Source organism: Chelonia mydas, chromosome 8, assembly GCF_015237465.2.
Source record: "Chelonia mydas isolate rCheMyd1 chromosome 8, rCheMyd1.pri.v2, whole genome shotgun sequence".
NCBI classification, from domain to species: Eukaryota; Metazoa; Chordata; order Testudines; family Cheloniidae; genus Chelonia; species Chelonia mydas.
This window is the reverse complement of record NC_057854.1, coordinates 91,938,046-91,963,297: the sequence shown is the minus strand read 5'-3', so window position 1 is coordinate 91,963,297 and position 25,252 is coordinate 91,938,046. Positions and strand designations below refer to the sequence as shown.

The 25,252-nt window shown below is 41.5% G+C and overlaps 1 protein-coding gene across 5 annotated transcripts in view; it reads right to left on the bottom strand.

Moving 5' to 3' along the window:
- DAB1 (DAB adaptor protein 1) overlaps window positions 1-25,252 on the bottom strand; it is a 667,553-nt gene that overhangs the window by 224,748 nt on the left and 417,553 nt on the right. For all 5 annotated transcript variants that reach the window (XM_043520670.1, XM_043520671.1, XM_043520678.1 and 2 more), the window contains one exon: window positions 5,458-5,602. The gene's annotated coding sequence lies outside the window, so the exon portion shown is untranslated. The remainder of the gene's footprint in view (window positions 1-5,457; window positions 5,603-25,252) is intronic.

The window sequence follows — 25,252 nt, the reverse complement described above, 5'->3', positions numbered from 1 at the left end:
AAGTCATCTGTGAGACACTGAAAAAGACCCCACTCCAATCAATGTATTTTATGGAAAGATCCTCTAATGTATTTCTGTTTTTCATAGGTGGCTGCATTCCAGCTGTGTTTAATTGTATACAACTTGTGAAACTATTGTAACAACTTCAATCCTGAAGTAACAAGAACATAAAATAGGCCAGACCTTAGTAGGCTTGCCCAAGTAAACCAATTCTGATAAACAGATTGCATCACTCTTCAAAAATGGTGACCACTGTTGAGCAAAGATTTTCAGTGTCCTCTGGAGGTTTAAAATACCAGAAGGGCCTAATCTGTTTGCTTCCTGAAGACTTCACACCACTTTTAGGCGCTCAGGAGCCATTTAGGATTGTGAAAATAAATAAATCTCACCACTGGAGAAACTGCATATGAAGTTAAAGTTTCATACAAATATCACATAATCATCAGTGTTCACTGTTTTCAGTGCGTGGGGGGGAGGAGAGGCAGTTTCCACAGGTGAAAAACTGATAAAGACCAAAAAATGTGGCTATAGTTACTAAATGGACAAAGTTAACCCTCAAAAAAGTTAGGAGAAATGCAGTTTTCTCCCTTGTGAAATCTCCTGATGTTGGCAGTGAAAACCAGTATTTACTGTCTGACCTCCCCGCCCCCACAAAAAAAAATATCACAAATAAATATCAGGCATGCAAATAAATACTTATGAAGTGGTCATATAAAACTGTCAGTGGTTTCTCTAGGATTTGTACTTTAGCTAAGAACCACACCATTAGCATTTCCAAATACACTAAATACAAAGAGACTCAGGCCTCCTGTTCTGGCCTGTAGGTAAGACTGTGACACATTTGTCTGGCAGTCAACATTACAATTTACATGTACGAGAAAGCAACATATAAGGGTCCTGTTTATGATTAAAATATTTCAAGCTACAAGTACAAGACAACCTGCTGCTGATAAAGAACTTGCAATGCCCTTCCTCTGAATTTCTGTATACTTCATATGCAGTTCTTTTGCAGTCAAAGTGTTTTAACAAAAATGATTCTCCCCTTATTCTTTGTGTAACCTTAACAGAACCCTGATATCATGTAAGTTTCAGAATGACTATATACATTGTGGATAGTAAGTCATTTTCGAGTATGCTAGCATTCTCAAAAACTATTTTGATTTGCATCTATGACCTTTACAGCTAATGACTGATCTGTGCATCTTAGTTACAAAAACAGCTACCCTCATTTCACCTTATGTTCCTGTCCCCTTATGTTCCTTCAAACAAATAAATCAGTATGTTGCCTGATTTAAGTACCTAACTGGCAGTCATTTTGCTCTTTCCCTTTTCTCCCTCAGTCCAGCCTCCATAACCCCAGTGATGCAGAGCGGTGGTTAAATTTTAATGATATGTAGCACCCAGAGTGATAAGCTAAGTTAATAGTTATAAACAAATAACACAGTTCACCATAACACCCTAAAATAGGTTATTTGCCTCTGTGTACATCTTTGCAGAGCCAATCAAGATACTGGTGCTTTTTACTAATGCAATACCATTAGTACTTAATGGTGGAAAGCACAGGAGAGCAATATACAGCTTACAAATAAGAGTAAAATGTGAAAATCTTAACAATACAGGTTTATCTTCCTCATGAATTACCTATGCAGTTTGTTCTATTATATAAGACCCATTGTTACCACATCTGCAAATTACTTCCCTGATCTATTAACTAGAATGGTAGAAATGCATTTTTCTGTCTTATTCCCTGGAACAAGCAGAATACATCTGTCTAAACTGTTAAGTCTAAACCAGTAACAAGACCAAGATATTTCCAGAACATAATCATCAACTCCCTAAAAATATACAAAAGAATGGTTGGAGAAGAGGGGGGTGATTTAACTACTGCATTGATAGTACAATCTGAATGTATATGAGGAATTAATAAAGATCTGGAAAGATTTTTCTAGACTTACTCCAGACCTCTCCAGGTAAGAATATTCTGTAATGTTCTATAGGACCTAAAGAACAACCTAAGGACACCACAAAACTCGTACATGTAATTATAAGAACTACAAACATTCTTTGTAACTTAGCTACTCCAAAGCACAGATTTCTGTCACAGCCCTAGCACCCCGACCCCTTGCTCCCTGCAAAAGGTAACTCCCTACTCATCTGGCTTTGTGGTTGCACATCACAGTTTCTAACAATGTTTGATAAATAACAGAACTATTTTTTATTTAATTGTATCCACCCTCCCCAATCTGTCTTTCTTGTGGAATGTAGTTCATACTTAAACAAAGCCTATGAGTTAAAAAGGTCTTACAGTCTGGAGGATCATGAGAGAAAAGGATGGAAGTCTCTTTTATATGCCATTAATTCTGAGAATTGAGGACAACACCTGATATGGCTGGTAAATAGCAGAAGCTATTCCCATTATGTTCTCATTAATAATGCACCACTTGCTATGAAAACCTGTGGTAAATCATGTTTAAATTACTGCACGATAGATATTTAAGTAACATTAAGATTTTGACACAAACAACAAAAGCAAGGAAATTAAGTCTGACATTCCAGCTTTATCTCATCCCGTTGTTGCCTAAGCATTCTAGCCACATGCATGGCTGGCAAAGCCCCATGGCCTTTATTCACTTAAAGTTCTTGGTGTGGAAACCAATCCAGTTTTAACAAGAGCTCCCACCTGTCAGGCTGGATTAGTCTTCGTGTCTCCCCCATCTCATCTCAAATCCTCTACACATCACTGAGCCCTGACTCTAGAGAAAACTGTACGGGTGAAATTCTGTCCCCACTGCCTTCAGTGTGCTTCAGACGTGTTCCAGAGCCCTGCAAAATCACTGAGAGTATATACATTGATATCAGTGATCTCTGGATCAGGTTCTTTTTATATGAAGAAGACCACCTCATCTTCATTATAATGGCTCCTTGCTGAAAAGCTGATATAATGCCTCCCTCAGACCCTTCTGCTCCTCACTGGCTCCCTGATCCACTGCACCCTTTTTTCCAGTCTAAGTCACCCACAGGATTTTCTACCACTTCTACCCCCTGGAGCAAAGGCCCACCCAACAGAGTCCTAAGCAGGTACCTTCTAATGAGAAATCTCCCTATCCTCCTTGCATACTCCTCAGTTGCTTAAGCCATTGACCGTACGACTCAGGAACACAGAATCCCTGAACCACGCAGCCTCCCATGGCTTTCTGCTCTGTGGAGCTATTGATCCCCACAAAAGCATGCAGAATGGCAAAAGGAGAAACTATGACAGCAAAATGGTGGAGTTGTGCTGTATCTGAAAAACAGGGAAATTATACAGCAGTATAGGCGGCTGCATAATTGCATAGGTCTGAGGCCTTGTGTTCTCAGTGTGCATGTGTACGCATGTATGTTTAGCTCCCATGAAAGTTCAGTGAAACTGTGTGTATGTATTGTGACAAAGTTCCTGCTCTACCTTGGGTGGGTCTTGCGCTTATTGGCGGATTTGCTCCGCTTAGAGCTTCACGGCAGCCCTCAGCTTGGCCGTTTTTCTGAACCTACAGTCCAGGTCGACTCCTCCTGTGTCTGACCAGGAGTTGGGAGGATTTGGGGGGAACCCAGGCCTGCCCTCTACTCCAGGTTTCAGCCCAGGGCCCTGTGGAATGCAGCTGTCTAGAGTGCCTCCTTGAACAGCTGTGCGACAGCTACAACTCCCTGGGCTACTTCCCCATGGCCTCCTCCCAACACCTTCTTTATCCTCACCACAGGACCTTCCTCCTGGTGTCTGATAATGCTTGTACACCTCAGTCCTCCAACAGTCCGCGTTCTCACTCTCAGCTCCTAGCGCCTCTTGCTCCCAGCTCCTCACACGCATACCACAAACTGAAGTGAGCTCCTTTTTAAAACCCAGGTGCCCTGATTAGCCTGCCTTACTTGATTCTAGCACCTTCTTGATTGGCTGCAGGTGTTCTAATCAGCCTGTCTTAATTGTCTCCAGAAGGTTCCTGATTGTTCTGGCACCTTCCCTGTTACCTTACCCAGGGAAAAGGGACCTACTTAGCCTGGGGCTAATATATCTGTCTTCTATTACTCTCCTATAGCCATCTGGCTCGACCCTGTCACAGTATGTATATCAAGAGTAAAACTTACCACTCTGATCTAAAATCAGCCTTGAATTACCTCAGATTGCTCATTACTTGAAGGTATTGTTTTTGTGAGAAGAGAAGGGAAAGGGGGGAAAAGAAAAAAGAAAAAGAAAAGAAAGACCCTCACAAAAACTGTAATTAGGGCCCTACCAAATTCACGGTCCATTTTGGTCAATTTCACGGTCATAGGATTTTTAAAAGGGCAGATTTCATGATTTCAGCTATTTAAATCTGAAATTTCACAGTGCTGTAATTGTAGGGGTCCTGACCCAAAAAGGAGTGGTGGGGGGGGATTGCAATGCTATTGTAGGGGAGGGTTGCAGTACTGCTACCATTACTTCTGTGCTGCTGCTGGCGGCGGCGCTGCCTTCAGAGCCGGGCAGCTGGAGAGCGGCAGCTGCCGGCCGGGATCCCAGCTCTGAAGGCAGAGCCACCGCCAGCAGCAGCGCAGAAGTAAGGATGGCCTGGTATGGTATTGCCACCCTTAATTCTCCACTGCTGCCTGCAGAGCTGGGCTCTCAGCCAAAAGCCGCCACTCTCCAGCCACCCAGCTCTGAAGGCAGCAGTGCAGAATTAAGGGCAGCAATACCGCAACCCCCTAAAATAACCTTGCAACCCCCCTGCTACTTCCTTTTGGGTGAGGACCCCAAATTTGAGAAACGCTGGTCTCCATGAAATCTGTATAGAGTAGGGTAAAAGCACAAAAAAGTCCAGATTTCACAGGGGGAGACCAGATTTCACGGTCCGCGATGCATTTTTCATGGCCGTGAATTTGGCAGGGCCCTAACTATAAGGAAAATGACACAAACAAGCCATTCTAAGACACTGGGAATCATAGGGCATGTCTACACTGCAGGGGGAAAAAAAAACAAACCCTGGGGCAGCAGGTCTCAGAGCCCAGTTCAATTGACTCAAGCTGGCACCACAGGGCTCAAAAGAGCCACATATTCCCATGTGGGCTACAGCCCGAACTCTGACACGCTCCCCTCATCACTGAGTTTCCGAGCCTGGGCTCCAGCCTCAGCCTGAACGTCTTTACTCCTATTTTTTTTTGCCTTGTAGCATAAGCCCAGCGAGCCCAAGTCAGCTGACTCAGGCTCTGAGACTTGCTGACGCAGTGGATTTTTTTGTTTGTTTGTTTGGCAATACAGATGTACCGTAGGGGCCGAAGTCCCACTGAAAGTCATCGGGACTTAGACTCCTAAGCTACATGGCCATTTTTGAAAACTGTATCCAGGAAGTATGAAATAACAAATCAGTTCAGGATTTTGAAAAGACTTAGAATTGTGCCCCTATAGATGGTGCTCTTTTTCATCTGTTTTCATACAGTGCACACAGAACTCACCTGTAACCACGCAGAAGGGGGAGTAGCACCCGAGATACAATCCACCCTGTGCTCAGGTCCCTACAGAGGGAGTCCACACACTCCAATCTCAGTACTCTCCACGCAGGCCATCAACCATGTGTGAGGGGCAGGTCTTTCTTCAGGTCTGCAACGGAAATCAGTGGGAATAGGGTGTACTTATCAGAAAGCAGAATTTGGCCTTTAACATAAAAACAAGTAATAAAAAACTTTTTCAAACTTGCCTGTGCAACCTTAATCCAGACCCCTTATGTGCATGTATTAAGATACAGCCTCTAATTACAGGATTATTATACTATTTTTTTTTCTGCAAGGGACAACCCTCTATTAAATTATGCATTTTCTGATTACAACTGTTCAGAGCCTGATGCTAGAGAAGCTTCAAGTGGAGAAAAGACCACAGGAAAAAGTGTCAGGTAATCCTGAAATAGCGCCATGCTCTACCACCCAAGGAAGATTTCATTCTGAATCTTCTCCACATGCTATTTGATTGGAAGATTTTTTTTTCCCTAGGAATCAGCTTCAGAGACAGATGCATTTTTCTTACCTGCCTCATTTTAATTAGTTGTATAGATCAGTCAGTTTTAATATTATGGTTTATTAAAATTTAATCCCACAGTCAAGGATGGAAGGGACCCAAATGCATAAGCAAAAACCCATGAAGATCCACAGCAAGCCACCCATTGGCCTGCTACTTTTCCTAAGAGTCTGCTCTCACACAAGACACATGAAATCACACAGGTCACACATAAGAAAACGGATGGCTTACAGCCCTGAAGGACTCCATGGAGAACGAGAGCTTTTTACAAGTCAAATGAATGTGCTGAAAAGCTACCTCGCAGGTCACTCAATCCCAGCTGTCTATATGGAGGAAAGATCTGCAGATGCACAACAATGGCCTTCTGAAGTTTCAAGCATTACTCAGGCATAAGAAAGATGATGTTGTACTGAAGCATAAAATTGGTATGGTAAAGCAGCCTCATAAAATTCTATTTAACCAGTCAGTCACGTAGGGTGAGTAACTTTGTGAGTAAAATATTCATTTATTCGTCATAATCAACAATATATTAGGATTACCTAATGGCAGGGAAAAGCCAATCTCACTGACATCACAGGAGTCATCTAATACCCAAAGTTTTAAATTTGGATAAGAACATAAGAATGGCCATACTGGGTCAGACGAAAGGTCCATTCAGCCCAGTATCCTGTCTACTGACAGTGGCCAATGCCAGGTGCCCCAGAGGGAGTGAACCTAACAGGTAATGATCTAGTGATCTCTCTCCTGCCATCCATCTCCACCCTCTGACAAACGGATGCTAGGAACACCATTCCTTACCCATCCTGGCTAATAGCCATTAATGGATTTAACCTCCATGAATTTATCCAGTTCTCTTTTAAACCCTGTTATAGTCCTAGTCTTCACAACCTCCTCAGGTAAGGAGTTCCACAGGTTGACTGTCCGCTGAGTGAAGAACTTCCTTTTATTTGTTTTAAACCTGCTACCCACTAATTTCATTTGTTGGCCCCTAGTTCTTATATTATGGGAACAAGTAAATAACTTTTTCTTATTCACTTTCTCCACACCACTCATGATTTTATATACCTCTATCATATCCCCCCTTAGTCTCCTCTTTTCCAAGCTGAAAAGTCCTACCCTCTTTAATCTCTCCTGATATGGCACCCCTTCCAAACCCTTAATCATTTTAGTTGCCCTTTTCTGAACCTTTTCTAATGCCAGTATATCTTGTTTGCGATGAGGGGACCACATCTGTATGCAGTATTCAAGATGTGGGCGTACCATTGATTTATATAAGGGCAATAAGATATTCTCCGTCTTATTCTCTATCCCTTTTTTAATGATTCCTAACATCCCGTTTGTTTTTTTGACCGCTGCTGCACGCCGCATGGATGTCTTCAGAGAACTATCCACGATGACTCCAAGATCTTTCCCCTGATTGGTTGTAGCTAAATTAGCCCCCATCGTATTGTACGTATAGTTGGGGTTATTTTTTCCCAATGTGCTTTACTTTATATTTATCCACATTAAATGTCATTTGCCATTTTGTTGCCCAATCACTTAGTTTTGTGAGATCTTTTTGAAGTTTTTCACAGTCTGCTTTGGTCTTAACTATTTTGAGCAGTTTAGTATCATCTGCAAACTTTGCCACCTCACTGTTTACCCCATCTCCAGATCATTTATGAATAAGTTGATTCGTCCTAAGACTGACCTCGGGGACCACCACTAGTTACTCCTCTCCATTCTGAAAATTATCTGAAAATTTATTCCTACCCTTTGTTCCCAGTTCTCAATCCATGAAAGGATCTTCCCTCTTATCCCATTTAACTTAATTTATGTAAGAGCCTTTGGTGAGGGACTTTGCCAAAGGCTTTCTGGAAATCTCAGTACACTATGTCCACACGATCCCCCTTGTCCACATGTTTGTTGACCCCCTCAAAGAACTCTAATAGATCAGTAAGACATGATCTCCCTTTACAGAAACCATGTTGACTTTTGCGCAACAATGTATGTTCTTCTATGTGTCTGACCATTTTATTCTTTACTATTGTTTTAATTAATTTGCCCAGTACTGAAGTTAGACTTACTGGTCTGTAATTGCCAGGATCACCTCTAGAGCCCATCTTAAATATTGGCATTACATTAGCTATCTTCCAGTCACTGGGTACAGTAGCTGATTTAAAGGACAGGTTACAAACCATAGTTAATAGTTCCGCAATTTCACATTTGAGTTCTTTCAGAACTCTTGGGTGAATGCCATCTGGTCCCAGTGACTTGTTACTGTTAAGTTTCTCAATTAATTCCAAAACCTCCTCTAGTGACACTTCAATCTGTGACAATTCCTCAGATTTGTCACCTACAAAAGACGGCTCAGGTTTGGGAACCGCCCTAACATCCTCAGTAGTGAAGACTGAAGCAACAAATTCATTTAGTTTCTCTGCAATGACTTTATCATCTTTAAGTGCTCCTTTTGCATCTCGAGCGTCCAGGGGCCCCACTGGTTGTTTAGCAGGCTTCCGGCTTCTGATGTACTTAAAAAACATTTTGTTATTACCTTTTGAGTTTTTGGCTAGCTGTTCTTCAAACTCCTTTTTGGCTTTTCTTATTACATTTTTACATTTAATTTGGGAGTGTTTATGCTCCTTTCTATTTACCTCACTAGGATTTGACTTCCACTTTTTAAAAGATGTCTTTTTATCTCTCACTGCTTCTTTTTCATGGTTGTTAAGCCACGGTGGCTCTTTTTTAGTTCTTTTACTGTGTTTTTTTAATTTGGGGTATACATTTAAGTTGAGCCTCTACTATGGTGTCTTTGAAAAGTGTCCATGCAGCTTGCAGGGATTTCACTCTAGTCACTGTACCTTTTAATTTCTGTTTAACTAACCTCATTTTTGCATAGTTCCCCTTTCTGAAATTAAATGCCACAGTGTTGGGCTGTTGAGGTGTTCTTCCCACCACAGGAATGTTAAATGTTATTATATTATGGTCACTATTTCCAAGCGGTCCGGTTACAGTTACCTCTTGGACCAGATCCTGCGCTCCAGTCAGGACTACATCGAGAGTTGCCTCTCCCCTTGTGGGTTCCTGTACCAGCTGCTCCAAGAAGCAGTCATTTGAAGTATTGAGAAATTTTGTCTTTGCATTTCGTCCTGAGGTGACATGTACCCAGTCAATATGCGGATAATTGAAATCCCTCACTATTATTTTTTTATTTTCGTAGCCTCTCTAATCTCCCTTAGCATTTCATCGTCACTATCGCTGTCCTGGTCAGGTGGCCGATAATAGATCCCTACTGTTATATTCTTATTAGAGCATGGAATTACTATCCATAGAGATTCTATGGAAAATGTGGATTCACTTGAGATTTTTATTTCATTTGATTCTACATTTCCTTTCAGATATAGTGCCACTCCCCCTGCACCGCATTACCTGTTCTGTCCTTCCGATATATTTTGTACCCCGGAATGATTGTGTCCCATTGATTGTCCTCACTCCACCAGGTTTCTGTGATGCCTATTACATCAATATCCTCCTTTAACATGAGGCACTCTAGTTCACCCATCTTATTATTTAGACGTCTAGCATTTGTGTACACACACTTTAAAAACTTGTCACTGTTTATCTGTCTGCCCTTTTCTGATGTGTCAGATTCTTTATGTGAATGTGTCTCGTCTGATCTGGCCCATACTTTATCCTCTTCCATCCCCTCCTCCTGACTAAAACCTAGAGAATCTCTATCAATAGACTCTCCTCTAAGAGAAGTCTCTGACCGACCCACGTGCGCCTCTGCGGCAATCGGCTTTCCCCCATCTCTTAGTTTAAAAACTGCTCTTCAACCTTTTTAATGTTAAGTGCCAGCAAATGACCCTCTAGCATGAACAGATGTTAGATAATCACATCCTAAGAAAATGCAAGGAAGAAAAGATGGGAAAGTTTTCACCAGATATAAATGAATTATATTGCAGCAGAAGCCTGAAGTCTCCATTACAGTGAATTGTCTCACCTGCCTGCACTGCACAGTCTCAGAAGCAATTCTTTAAAAAAAAGTTTGTGGTGGACAGCAAGGGTGTGAATGGCCTCTAGTATTTGTATTTCAGAATCTCTGATTTGTTTGTACAAAATTCATTATTAATTTGTCTACAGGTTATATTAATGCTCCAGGAAATCACACATGGGGCTGAAATGTCACAAGATCCAGTGTGTTTGAAAATCCCAACCCTAATGTTTAAAAGATTTAGCCCATTCAATTGATTAGCACACTGTTAAATTGTTGTGCATGTGAGTTAGCAGTTATAAAAGCTGCATTCTGCATCCAACAGAAAGTGGATGGGTGGTACATTTAATCATCAATAATTCCAGTTTGAAAGTCGTTCTGATGAACAAAATACTCTATGTTAATAGCACACCATACTTAGGATGGACAGAATCTTTTACTCTTCACTCTCTTATATGGTGGGCTGTTTTTTGTAGATTTTCTTCCATGTTATACTTTTGAAATGGGCTGTGACATCCTGTTGATTGGAAGTCTTGAGAGATAAAAATGGTAAGAAATGCTTTTTTTTAAAAAAAAAGGCTCCATTCTTTTAAATGATTAATTTTATTTCTTTTGAAAACCGTTTTTCTGGGTGTCCAAACCAGGATATTTCTTTGTAAATGTTGCATATTGTTTTGAAACCACCAAGCAGACCTCATGAGCTCTTTCTAGTAGAACACAGAAATAGTATATGGGCAAAAACTTTTCATTGAGGTTCTTTAAAAAAAAAATCACTTTCAGGCAGCCATTATTGACAATAACCCCAAAACTCTCAGAGTCAGAAGTACACCGTACACTGAGCCTGACATCTGACTTGGTGTTCACAGGTAAGCACATTACTCATCTGCAGTTCTACTGTATGCTGAAAATTAATGTGACTCCTTTCACATTAAAAACCATCACCTTTATCCATTGATTTACACACTACGGTAACTCTTTTTAGAGGCTCAAGTAACTCTCCTCTATGGAAAAACCCAGACGCAGATCAAGAAACACTGAGGTTTCTCTCAGAGAGTTTCCTATAGTTCTGCCAAGTGGGTAGATTTGGCCACTAAATTCTATGGGTCCCTCCAAGAGGGTGGGGGGGAGCCGGGGGAAACTGTGATGCCTCCTGATAAGATTCATTTTAACAGGTCTGCCCTGCCAGTTGTTGCCTATGGACTACCCCAGCAGAGAAGATGCTCCAGTCATGAGTTATCAAGCTGCATTAATTTCCAAGTGGATTCTTCATAAGGGTAAGGTGGTGGCTGTACCTTTCCCAGGACCTTTCACTCTCTCACACACTCACAGATCTCTCTGGGGCTGGGGGAAAGGAGTGATACATCAGTCAGCTGACTTCCTCTTCTGCAAGGGCAGACAAAGATTCACATCTCCGGATATGAAGCCACATGGCGCCATCTGGTCCATAGTGAATACATTTATCTCCAAACTATTCTTAAATAACAATATCGGACATGAAACTAGAGAAGTATTTTTCACTTGAAATATTTAAAGCCACAACAGTAGAACAATTTTCTACGTTGATCAGTGCAAAGTAACGCACATTGGAAAACATAACCTCAACTATACAGACAAAATGGTGGGGTCTAAATTAGCTGTTTCCACTCAAAAAAGAGATCTTGGTGTCATCGTGCATAGTTCTCTGAAATTGTCTGCCCAATGTGCAGTGACAGTGAAAAAAAGATAACAGAATGTTAGGAACCATAGGAAAGGGACAGACAATAAGACTGAAAATACCACAATGCCACTGTATAAATCCATAGTATCCCCACACTTTGAAAACTGTGTGCTGTTCTGGTCACCCCATCTCAAAAAAAAGATATATTCGAATAGGAAAATGTGCAGAGAAGGGCAAAAAACGTGATTAGGGGTCTGGAACAGCTTCCTTATGAGGAGAGATTAAAAAGACTGGGAACTGTTCAGCTAAGAAAAGAGATGACTGGGGGGGGGGTATGATAAAGGTCTAAAAAATCATGAATGGTGCAGAGAAAGTGAATGAGGAAGTGTTGTTTACCCCTTCACATAACAAAAGAACCAGGGGTCACCCAATGAAATTAATAGGCAGCAGGTTTAAAACCAACGTAAGGAGGTACTCCTTCCCACAACAGAGTCACCCTGTGCAAAGCGTTGCCACGGGTTATAGTGAAAGTCAGAAGTATAACTGGGTTCAAAAAAGAATTAGATAAGTTCACAGAGGATAGGTCCAGCCATGGCTATTAGCCAGAATGGTCTGGGATGCAACCCCATGCTGTGGGTGTCCCTAAACCTCTGACTGCCAGAAGCTGGGACTGGATGACAACTTGTCATCTGTTCCTGTCCATTGAAGCACCTGGCACCAGCCACTGTTGAAAGACAAGATACAATAAGTCTCACCCGGTACGGTCATTCCTGTGTAATTATGGGCACATCTTCACTGGCAATGTTAAATCACTCCCGCAGCTTGTGCAGTCACAGCACAGCTCTGGGAGACAGCTCTCCCAGCACTCTAAAAAAACCACATGCACGAGGAGCATGGCTTCCAGGGCTGGTACACTCTCTATACTGGCACGTTACAGCGCTGAAACTTGCAGCGCTCAGGGGGGTGTTTTTGGACACAACTGAGCAAGAAAGTTGCAGCGCTGTTAAGTGCCAGGGTAGACAAGCCCTACGTTTAACAAGTTTTTAGTAGAAAAGTAAAAATAATTTCTTTAGTATAGCGTACAACCACATTTAGCAAACTTCCCTGCAAGAAACTGAAACCAATCACACTCCCCTTTTAACCTCACTGTGTGTTGTTGAAAGGCTAACCATCTTAATGCAGACATTTTCCATACACCCTGCTCCAGTAATTGTTCACATGCTGGAGGGACACACCCCATACTTTGGCAAATACTGATATAGACCTTCATAATATGATACTTTCTCTCTTTTCTTACATGCTTTGGGAACAATGAAATGGTTAACAATATTTACATTTAAAGGATTATTACTGGCAGTTGAGTTAATGCCCATTAAAATGAATAGGACAATTCACACATTGGAGCTACTGTTTCAGGGTCTCTACAGATTCAGGCAGACATTGCCACACCATTTGTACCTGAGGCACATTTTGAAGTCTTTCCCTGCAATCACAAACACTGAAGACTTACTGAGATGCTGAAGAACAATTAAGACATCTGACCCATGAAAAGTCCTTCAAGGGGGCAAGTTCCACACTTTGAGAAATGTGGGTATACAGTGTTAAAAATAATTTGTAGTTCTACACTTTCACCAATAGATGATGCCAGCAATTTCAACACTTTACTTAGTCTAAGAAAATTATGTATATATGTATGTATGTATATAAAATATAAAAAAGGAAAAAGGAAATATTTTTGAACTGGTGTCAGTCTAAGTTCTAAGGAATTCCAGCTGCCTGTGACTTCTTCCTTGTTGTATTTTTATTATGATGAGAAGGGACATACACATAATATTAATATTTTATCTTCTAATATTACTTATATTCTATAAAACATGAGATAAAGATAAACAAGATCATAAGCACAGAGAAAGAAAGGAAAATAAATAAAAAGTATGCAAGGAACGGAAAGAGAAGGTAAGAATATTACTCCCATATAATCCTTATAAACTTTTTAAAATTAATTAGCACTATTTGTTCACACTACATGTTAAAAACTGTGCTGAAGAGTCTAAGATATTTTTCTACACAGCCTTTTCTACATTGCCCATTGTGTGCCAGTCTTTTGCTCACAGCAGCATCTAAGCATGCTATTATTAATTGTAAACCACTGAAAATGTGCTCCCCGGATACTAACGTCATCCTCTTAGAGTGGGTGGAGAAGACTTTCTTCACTTTCTCTGTTCCTTCATATTTACAAGCCAACAGTACATCTCAATGCACAATGCATCCATTCATAGAATCATAGAATATCAGGATTGGAAGGGACCTCAGGAGGTCATCTAGTCCAACCCCCTGCTCAAAGCAGGACCAATCCCCAGTTTCTGCCCCAAATCCCTAAATGGCCCCCTCAAGGATTGAACTCACGACCCTGGGTTTAGCAGGCCAATGCTCAAACCACTAAGCTATCCTCCCCTCACATGTACTGCTTTATCCACAACAGCCTATCTTCTTATGGGGAGTGACCGTTGGAATCATTATGACCCCAGGAGAGACCCAAAGATAAAAGATACGAAGACAGCCTTGTGTATAAACAGTGTTATCTCAGGCAGCAAGCCTTAAATTCTTTATGAGACAATCTAATGGAAATGATTTTGCCTCCTTCAAGTCTGAAGTACACAGGTCTACTTTGTGCAGTAACACTGATCTCTGCAACTAGATGGTGAACCTTTCAGCCCTGACAGAACGGTTTACTAGCATCAAAACTAGAGCTAATCCAAAATCCCCGTTTTCTAGGAAAGTGCAAAATAGACTGACATTCCTTCTCGGTCCTAATGGACGGAGCATTAGTGATTGGAGCTGAAGGGGATGATGTGCGGTTTTCTGCAAAGCCCTTTGAATAAAAAGTGCAGAGAGGGGCAACAAAAATTATTAGGAGTATGGAGCAGCTTCCATATAAAGAGAAATTAAAAAAACTGGAACTGTTCATCTTAGAAAAGAGATGACAAAGGGGGAATATGATACAGGTCAATGAAAGTAGGAATGGTGTTCAGAAAGTGAATAAGGAAGTGTAATTTACCCCTTCACATAACACAAGAACTAGGGGCCACTTAATACAATTAATAGGCAGTAGGTTTAAGAAAAACATAAGGAAGTACTTCTTCACACAACACATAGTCAACATGTGGAACTAGCTGTCATGGAACGTTGTGAAGGGCAAAAGTATAACTGGGTTCCAAAATAATTAGATACGTTCTTGGAGCATAGGTCCCTTAATGGCTCTGGGTATCCCTACACCTCTGATTGCCAAAACCTGGGACTGGATGATAGGGATGGTTCACTCAAAATTGTCCTGTTCTGTTCATTCTCTCCGAAGCATCTGGCACTGGCCACTGGTCAGAGACAGGATACTGGGCAAGATGTACCATTGGTCTGATCCAGTATGGATGCTTTTATGGTGATTCAACAAGTCAACCCTTTGCATTTTACAGTACAAACTACATTTTCTGAATGTTGGGGGAGGAAGAGGGAACCTGTAGATATCAGGGGAGCACCACCCTGGTTTGGATAGCAAGGAATTTGGGATTGAGATTGTGCTGTCACTCCAAGACATTACTGCAGGAAACAACACTCCAAACAGCTGCATTCCCACTGCATTATCTGATACAGTAAAGCCAGTCCTTACTTTTATGTAGATGACGACTTAACATAGGAGGTAGGATCCAGGTCCAGCTCAGAATCTTGCAGCACCAAATACTACTTACTATTTTCCATTTACATAACACCTTTTATCTAGGCATCTTTTAATGAGGCAATTCATCACTGATGAGGATTTCAGACAAAGTTCTGAAATACATGGTAGTCTCTAAACTACCTCTTAAGGTTCTCCGGCTTTGCTATATCTTAGCCACCCCAAAACAGCATAAACACCACGGCATGAGACTACAATGACCTTTAATACACAGATAAAACCTAGAAACTACAGTTCCCAGAGCACTGCTTGTGCTGATCCAGACATATGACACAATTCATGTACTGTACTCTGTAAAAATGAAATGGGACTTATTCAGTCTCAGACAGTGATGTCAAATGTGACCCGAAACTAATTTCATAGAGGGCAGCACAATTTTTACTGATTCCCTGAAGCCCATTTCTCCTACTTAAACCAGTTTTCCAAGTTACCTTGGGAAACACCAAAATTTCATAGGAAAAGATTGCCAGGTCTGTTTCTGTGGGGTAACAAAATACATCGTGCATCATCCAGCATAGAAATATCAGATTTTAAAAATCACTGTGGTGCAGCAGGAGAGAATCTAGTACAATCCAGTAAAAGAGAGCAAAATAATATGAACTGTATAAAGAATATATATGTGTCCCCAAAATAGCCAATAACCCACCTGAGATGTGGGAGACCAGTTTCAAATCCCTGCTCTGCTTGATTTAGAGTAAGGAGTTGAATGGAATTCTCTCACATTCCAGGTGAGGACCCAAACCACCAGGCTACAGGGTAGTCTAGGGTAGATCTCTCTCAGGCTATGTATCCACTATGAGCTAGGGGTGTGATTCCCACATCACATAGATATACTTGCGCTAAGAACAGTTGCACTGACAGAGCAGCAGCAAGCAGTGACACAGGCTAGCTGTACTGAGTACAACCCCATGTACACCACACAGCTAGCCCATGCTGCCGCTGCCTATGCTACCCTGGCTACACTACTACGTTTAGCACACTAGCTCACTGAGAGCTACTGTGAGTACGTCTACATGAGCTGTGCATCACACGTCCAACTCCAAGTGTAGACATACCCTTAACCTCTCCTGGGAAGCAGTTCAACTTTGTATAAATAATTAAATATTCAAAGAGTGGTTATCAATAATTTGCAGTCAACCTGGAGGGATAAATCTAGTGGGGTCCCGCAGGGGTCTGTCCTGGGTTTGGTACTATTCAATATTTTCATTAACGGCTTGGATAATGGAGTAGACAGTATGCTTATCACACTTGCAGGTGGCAGTAAACTGGGAGGCATTGCCAGCATTTTGGAGGACAAGATTAGAATTTAAAATGACCTTGACAAAATCAAGAACTGGTCTGAAATGAACAAGATGAAATTCAATAAAGCCCAGATGCAAAAATCTACGTTTAGGAATTAAAAATCAAATGCATAACTACAGAATGGGGAATAAATGGCAAGGTGGTAATACTGCTGAAAAGGATCGGGGCTTATAGTGGCTACAAATTAAATATGAGTCAACAATGCAATGCAGTTACAAAAAAGGCAAATATTCTGGGGGTATTAACAGGAATGTCAGATGTAAGATACAGGAGGTAACTGCCTCACTCTGCTCAGCACTGGTGAGGCATCAACTGAAGGACTGTATCCAGTTTTGGGCGCCATACTTTAGGCAAGATGTAAATAAGCTGGAGAGAGTCCAGAGGAGAGCAACAAAAATGATACAAGATTTAGAAAACCTGACCTATGAGGAAAGGTTAAAAAATGGGGCATAGTCTTGACAAAAGGCTGAGGGGGAACGTGGTAAGAGTCTTCAAATATATTAAGGACTGTTATAGAGAGGACGGTGATCAATCATTCTCCATGCCCACTGAACAAAAGACAAGAAGCAATTGGCTTAATCTGCAACAAGGGAGATTTAGGTTAGATATCAGGAAAAAAACTTTTTAATTAAAAGGACAAGTAACCCTTGGAAAAAGCTTCCAAGGGAGGTTGTGGTAACAACAGGTTGGACAACCACCTGTCAAAGATATCTAGGTAGGCTTAGTCCTGCCTCAGCATTGGGGCTGGGCTAGATTACCTCTCAAGGTCCTTCCAGCCCTCCATTTCTATGCTTCTATAACTGAGCCAGAGAAAAACAGAGATTGACTCTAAAGCCTAGTGTTAGGGCACTTACTTGAGATGTAGGAGACCCCAGTTCAAGTTCCTGTGCTAAGCAGGGACATGAATTCAAATCTCCCGTGTCCTAGGTGAGTGCCCTAAGCACCAGGCCATTGGCTGTAAAGGGGTGAAGTTTTTCTACAAAAAAGGTCTGGATTTCAGATGCTAGGGTAGGGGCTACCTCAGCAGCTGACCTGACGTATGTTCCTGCCTCCAGGAAAGGGTTCATAGCGGAGATCCCCAAGCGGAGGACGGCGCTTTTCTCTGGCTCATCAATTAGGCACCTAGGGGCCCAGATTAATGGGAGTTAGGTGCCTAAATACCTTTCCTCAGCATTTCATTTAGGCAGCTCCCTGCTCAACTTGCTGGCTTCTCAAAATCCCTTTCTTAGGCACCTAACTCAGGGCTGAGAATTCCACTAGGTGGCGGGGTGCCTAGGGGTTATGCATTACAATGCCTAAGATCCTTACTGGATCTAAGACTCTGAGATAGCAAATTACTTAGGCACAGGCATAACTTTACGCTTGTGAGTAGTTCCCACTGAAGTCAATAGGACTACTCCCAACCCAACGTTCTTTGCTGGATCAGGGCCAAAGTTCCAAAGACACAGGGGCTGGGCCAGTGGATCCCAACTGCAAAGATCCACCAGCTATTTCCATCCACCCATAAGAGTCCTAAGACTGTTTTAGTGGTTGTGGAGCAGTTATTAGTGTTATTCCACATGTTGTGTCTTGATCATCTTGCAGTAAATCCAGCAACTCAAGCTTGGCACAGTGGGATTTGCTCGATGGCAATTCTCACTTTTCTCTGAAAAGCAACATGTACCCAAACCGATCACCATCTGCTATAAATGTAACATAGCAACAATGGGCCTGATCCTTAGCTGATGTAAATCAGCAGAGTTCTATTGACTTCAAAGGAGCTGCACCAAATTACACCAACTGCGAATCTCACCCAATGTTTTTGAGAGGATCTCTCTCTATGACTGGGAATCTAAGGACCACCTGATGTGTCAGACTAGATCAGTCAAATGGTCCATTAAAAATGGTCCCTCCAGCACTACTCAACACTGAACCTTCATCAAAAGGCAAAAATCATGGATCTGACCAACTGTGAAATGGTACATGGAAATGGTGGAGAAGAGAGTATTTCCTACCCTTCTGCAATCATCCTTGTGATATTTGATTACCTTATCCTACCAGGCACAACTACCAGTGTTGTTAGTGAGCATAAAATGATCCCTCTTAAATTCAGCACAGTATTTATATTCCTGCAGGCTGACTCCACACTGTGTGGAGAAGCATTGCCCGTTGATTTGTTTGCTACTAAGATTTAATTTAAAAATATTAACATTCAAGCTTTCTAATAAGGTATAGAAGACTAGGATCCTGGTGTGAAATTGCCAACGGGACTGTGTAACAGTCACTGACTAGCTTAGAACCAACTAATATACAAGGAGCAACATTATCACAGGAAGGAATTCCTCAGTCCACACCACCTTTGCCATGAAAAGGGAGAAATACAGATTAAGGAAAGATCGCTAATTTCATGGTACGGTAGATGTACAGTTAGGACACAAGATTAATTTATATCTATCTAGTCAATCTCATCTTGCAATAAAGAAATATTATTTTGTTGATATACTATATATCTAAGAGTGAAGAAAATTTGGCATAAAAGGCAGTAAGAAAGGAAATCATGTAACTGCATATTTTATTACATAAAGGAGTGAACTGTAAAATTGAAATATTAATAAAATATTTGCTGCACTGACTGTTGCTTAACTAAATAGCAGTATACTTTTATGAAGATCAGCTGGATCGCATTAAAGTTTAAAAATAGTTCGCCGTTTTCATAATTACCTTTAAGCTTGGCTTAATCACATTCATAACTCTCGAAATCCCACTTCCTGAATTCCCTAATGGAGCAATGCCCTGAGGTGCAAGCTATCGGAACACTAGCAGCCCACCAAAGTTAACTTTGCACTGAACAAAGATTAAGAGGAAGCAAACATCACCAAAGCCTTAAGCAAAATACAGTATTTTTAAACTGTTTGTGTTTAAGGTTTACACAAGGAAGTAAAAAGAGAATAAAATTGAAGATACAAACCATAATTGAGTAAAAATATTTCCATCCTTCTAAATGCTGTTCTGATTCTCTCCCCGCCCCCGGACACAGGTCAGTGCTTACGAGGACTAAAGGAGTGGTATAAATATAACGCAGAGTTCAAGCAACATATCCTGTGTTAACTTGACAAAAATCACGTCATATGAGTCAGCTGTCAAGGCCACCCTTTGGGTAGAAATACTGGAAACTGGTCAAATTACAAACACATTGTCCACTTCTGAGTGGGATCTCAATCCTGTAGGCTGCTGAGCATTCTGGGCCCGATCCAGAAAAGTAAGTAAGCACCCAAAGTACCCCACTGAAGTTCAAGTTTACAGTTCAAGTTAGAATCTGCCCTATTTCATGAATGTTTTAGTAGGCCTAGCTGTACCTTCAGGTATACAAATGCAACTCCCATCAGGTTCAGTGGGAGTTGCAACTCAGGCACCATGATCAGAAGTGACTTTTTTCCTTTTAATGTAGTTACACATTTTCTCTCATTTTTTTTTCTACAGTCCCTACAGTGAACACTGAAGCAAAGTATAATTCTTTGGGTTGAAAAGTACCCAATAGGTTTTCTATTATTTCTGAAGTAACCAATCTTGTTTATATTTTAACATTTCATGACAACTTTGTACAGTAAAAGGCAAACAACATTTAGGACATTCATTCAATTCCACAGTCGTTCAAATTCCGTCTTCAGTTTCAAATGTGCGTATTTAAAGTCTCTGCATCTCCAAATTCTAAACATGAAGCTACAGGCCGATATTCTTATTTATTAGTCCAAAACGATATATTTAAATTAACTGGAAAAAATGTTCTTGGTAGCTCTACATAATAGGTTTAATTAAGATAGTTGTGGGTTTACAAAGCTGTTAAACTTTATAATGCACAGTAAACAAGCAGACTGCAGAATGTCTTCAGTCAACAACAGTAAGTATTACAGCAGGCATAATTGTAGAGACATCCCTATAAGATATGATAAAAGGAAGATAGATTTGAGCAATAAACAAAAACTTTAGATACCCAGAATATAGTGATACTGACAAATCAATGGCAAATTGGCAATACTTGATGTATGTGGAAACCTATTAAGTTTAAATAATGCCATACTGGTTTACAATTTTCCAAAAACATAAAAAGTTTTATTTTTCTTAAGATCAATGTTTCTATTCTACATCTTCCTTTTCAACATTTTTGGGGTTTCCTGTAAATGATCTCTTACAGGTTGTGGGTCCGGCCCCCGAAATCAAGTAGGTTATTAAACTTACCAAAACCCTGAAAAGAAATAGTTTATTGTATCATTGTGACAGTTTTGGGAATATGTCTGCATCAATTTATGAATCGCATTTAGTTCTGTGAGCAGCTTTTATGACTGTAAACCTACCTACAGTGTGGATCAGAACTTCCCTTTTCTGTATGACCCTACTGCGTGTGTCTTATGTTGAGAACCTATTTGAACTGGTATGTTTGTAGCCTGATGCGCAGCATAGCAAGCCCAGAAAAGGAAGGCATGTTTCTCGCCTAATGGAGACCTAACAAAAAAGAATCATCTGCTGGCTGCCAAAACTACTGGCTTGCTAATTACTCTTATGTGCTTTAGTAACCTTTTATGCCCAGCAGCCCACAAGGGCTGGCGGTTCTGGAGAATGGAAAATCCACAATGGGAAGCTAGATGGAGAAAGTGTGCTTTTAAAAGGAGACACACTCTCTAGCAAGGGACAGATCATCGCCAGAAGATGGAGCAGTATGGGCCTGACTTCCCTGAAGGATACTGACCAGAACCCAAAAGCCACTTAGGAGTTGCAAGAACACTGGAGAGAGGGAACTGAGTTTGGGTGTTTGCTGGTTTTCCAGAGATCTGTAACTCTCATCTGCTTTCTAAGGCTATGGCTACACTACAGGGCTTATAGGAGCACAGCTGCGCCACTGTAACGTAGCTAGTGCAGACGCTCTAAGCCGACAGGAGAGAGCTCTTCCATCGATTTAATTACTCCAGCTCCCACGAGCGGCGGTAGCTATGTCGGCAGGATGAGCTCTCCTGCCAACACAGTGCTTTCCACACCGGTGCTTAGGTCCGTGTAACTTACATCGCTCCAGTGGTGGCTTATTCACATAATTTATACCAACGTACGCTGTAGTGTGTACACAGCCTCAGAGTAATGTGTGATGTTTAAGATGTTACTTTACAAAGCCTGTGTTCTTTGCTTTACCCGTCATGCGGCCCCCAAAGCGTTAAAACTGTAAACTGGAGTGAGGTGGAATGGGGGACAGCGAGCATAAGCTGCTAGGGAGACTTGGTCTCAGGGCCCCCATCACAGTTAGAAAGGCTGCACTCTGGGACCGTGCCTGATGGTATGTCTACACAGCAAAGAAAAACCCACGGCTGGCCCGTGCCAGCTGACTCGGGCTCAAGGGGCTCCGGCTGAGGGGCTGCAGCCCAAGCTCTGGGAGCCACCCATCTCGCAAGGTCCTAGAGCCAAAGCTTCACCCGAGCCCAGGCATCTGCACGGCAATGAAACGGCCCTACAGCCCAAGCCCCAGGAGCAAAAGTCAGTTCACATGTGCCAGCCGTGGATGTCTAGTTGCTATGTAGACACACCGTAAGACGCCAGAGCTAGGGACAGTGGCTAGATGCTGCTCAGACTTAGAAGGATTTGAAGGCTGGATCCAACACTACAGACTGGTGAACATTCACAAGAGGGGACTCAACCAAGCTATAGCAATCATCCAAAGTCAATTATGATAAAGTGTCCCTTGTATGCTGTTGAGAAATAAAGTAGCTTTGTGCTACAAAAAGCACTCTTATGAGGCTCTGTATTCCTCCTTTATATTGTTAACATAAGCAAAAAAGCATAAAAAACAAGCAGTGGCATTAATAACTTAGGGAATCGGCTTGCTATCAAGACGAAACAAAGATATTACCCACTTTCAGATACAATTCAATACTGTGATTAATGTTTTCATTAATGGCTTGGATAAAAGAGTGGTTAGTATGCTCATAAAATTTGCGGACGACACCAAGGTGGGAGGGATTGCAAGCACTTTAGAGGATAGGATTAGAATTCAAAATGACCTTGGCAAATTAGAGAATTGGTCTGAAATCAACAAGGTGAAATTTAGTAGAGACAAGTGAAAAATACTACTCCAAAAAAAAATCAAATGCACAACTACAAAATGGGGAATAATTGGCTACGTGGTAATACTGCTGAAAAGGATGGAGGTTTATAGTGAATCACAAACTTAACATGAGCCAACAATGTCATGTAGTTGCAAAAATGACAAATTGTGGGTGGTATTAACAGGAGTGTCATATGTAAGACACAGGAAGTAACTGTCCCATTTTAGTTGGAACTGTGAGGCCACAGCTGGGGTACTGTGTCCAGTTGCGAGTACCACATTTTAGGAAAGATGTGGACAAACTGGTGAGTCCAGAGGAGAGCAACAAAAATGATAAAAAGCTTAGAAAACCTCACAGACTTATAGACATTAAGGTCAGATGGGACCATCATGAACATCTAGTCTAAGCACCTGCACACTGAAGGCCACAGAACCTGACCCACTCACTCCTGTAATAGACCCCCTGACCTCTGGCTGAGTTACTGAAGTCTTCAAATCATGGTTTAAAGACGTCAAGTTACAGAGAATCCACCATTTACACTAGTTTAAACCTGCAAGTAACCCATACCCCATACTGCAGAGGAAGGCGAAAAAGCCCCAGAGTCTCTGCCAATCTGACTCGGGGGGAAATTCCTTCCCAACACCAAATATGGAAATCAATTAGACCCTGATCACATGGGCAAGACCCACCAGCCAGACATCTGGCAAAGAATTCTCTGTAGTCTCATAGCATCCCCACCATAAACATATCAAGCTCAATCTTGAAGCCAGTTAGGTTTTTGCTCCCACTGCTCCCCTTGGAAGGCTGCTCCAGAACTTCACTCCTCTGATGGTTAGAAACCTTTGCCTAATTTCAAGCCTAAACTTGTTGATGGCCTGTTTATATCCATTACATCCTCTCCCTCCCTGGTATTTATCCCTCTGATATATTTATAGAGAACAATCACATCTCCCCTGAGCCTTCTTTTGGTTAGGCTAAACAAGCCAAGCTCTTTGAGTCTTCTTTCATAACGCAGGTTTTCCATTCCTCGGCTCCTCCTAGTAGCCCTTCTCTGCATCTGTTCCAGTTTGAATTCACTGTCCTTAAACATGGAAGACCAGAACTGCACACAGTATTCCAGATGACGTCTCACGGGTGCCTTGTACAATAGTAGTAACACTTCCCTGTCTCTACTGGAAATACCTCACCTGATGCATCCTAGAACTGCATTAGCCTTTTTCACGACCACATCACATTGTCGGTTCATAGTCATCCTGTGATCAACCAATACACCCAGGTCTTTCTGCTCCTCTGTCACTTCCAACTGATACATCCCCAGCTTATAGCAAAAATTCTTGTTGTTAGTTCCTAAATTTATGACCTTGCATTTTGCACTATTAAATTTCATCCCATTTCTACTAGTCCAGTTTACAAGGTCATCCAGGTCTTCTTGTATGATATTCCTCTTCCGAATTGGCTATACTTCCCAATTTTGTGTCATCCACAAATTGTATTAGTACGCTCTCACTTATTGTGCCAAGGTCAGTAATGTTAAAATAAGATTGGTCCCAAGACCAATCCCTCAACCAATCCCTGAGCAACTCCACTAGTAACCCCAGGTTGGTCTGGCACGATCTACTTTTTGTAAAACCATGCTGTTTTTTATCCCAATTACCGTTAACCTCTATGTCCTTAATTACTTTCTCTTTCAAAATTTGTTCCAAGACCTTGCATACAATTGAGGTCAAAATAACAGACTTGTAGTTTCCCAGATCACTTTTTCCCCCTTTTCTTAAAAAAAGGAACTATATTAGCAATTTTCCAGTCATAGGGTATGACCCCCGAGTTTAGAGAGTCATTAAAAATCCTTTCTATTGGGCTTGCAATTTCATGTGCCAGCTCCTTTAATATTCTTGGATGGAGATTATCCAGGCCCCTTCCCCCGATTTAGTCCCATTAAACTGTTTGAGTTGGACATCCACCTCAGATGTGGTCATTTCTACCTTTCTATCCTTGTTCACATTAGCCACCCTGCCACTACCCCTAAGCTCCTCATTAATCTCATTAAAACTGAGGCAAAGTATTTGTTTAGGTGTTGGGCCATACCTGAATTTTCTTTAATCTTCATCCCATCCTCAGTGTTTAGCGATCGCACTTCTTCTTTCCTTGTTTTCATCTTATTTATATGGCTATAGAACCTTTTACTATTGATTTTAATTCCCTTTGCAAGGTCCAGCTCTGCTTGGCTTTTGGCAGTTCTCATTTTATCCCTACGCTTTCTGACCTCCAAGAGGTAGCTTTCCTTGCTGATCCCTCCGACGTTCCCCTCCTTGTAGGCTTTCTGCCTTCTCTTAATCATCTGTCTGAGATGCTTGCTCATCCATCTTAGTCTGCAACCCTTCCTATGAATCTTTCCCCCTTGCCTGGGATGGAGGCTGACCCGACCTATGAAGAAAGGTTAAAATAACTGGGCATGTTAGTCTTGAGAAAGGAAGACTGGGGGGGGGGGGGGGGACCTGATAATAGTCTTCAA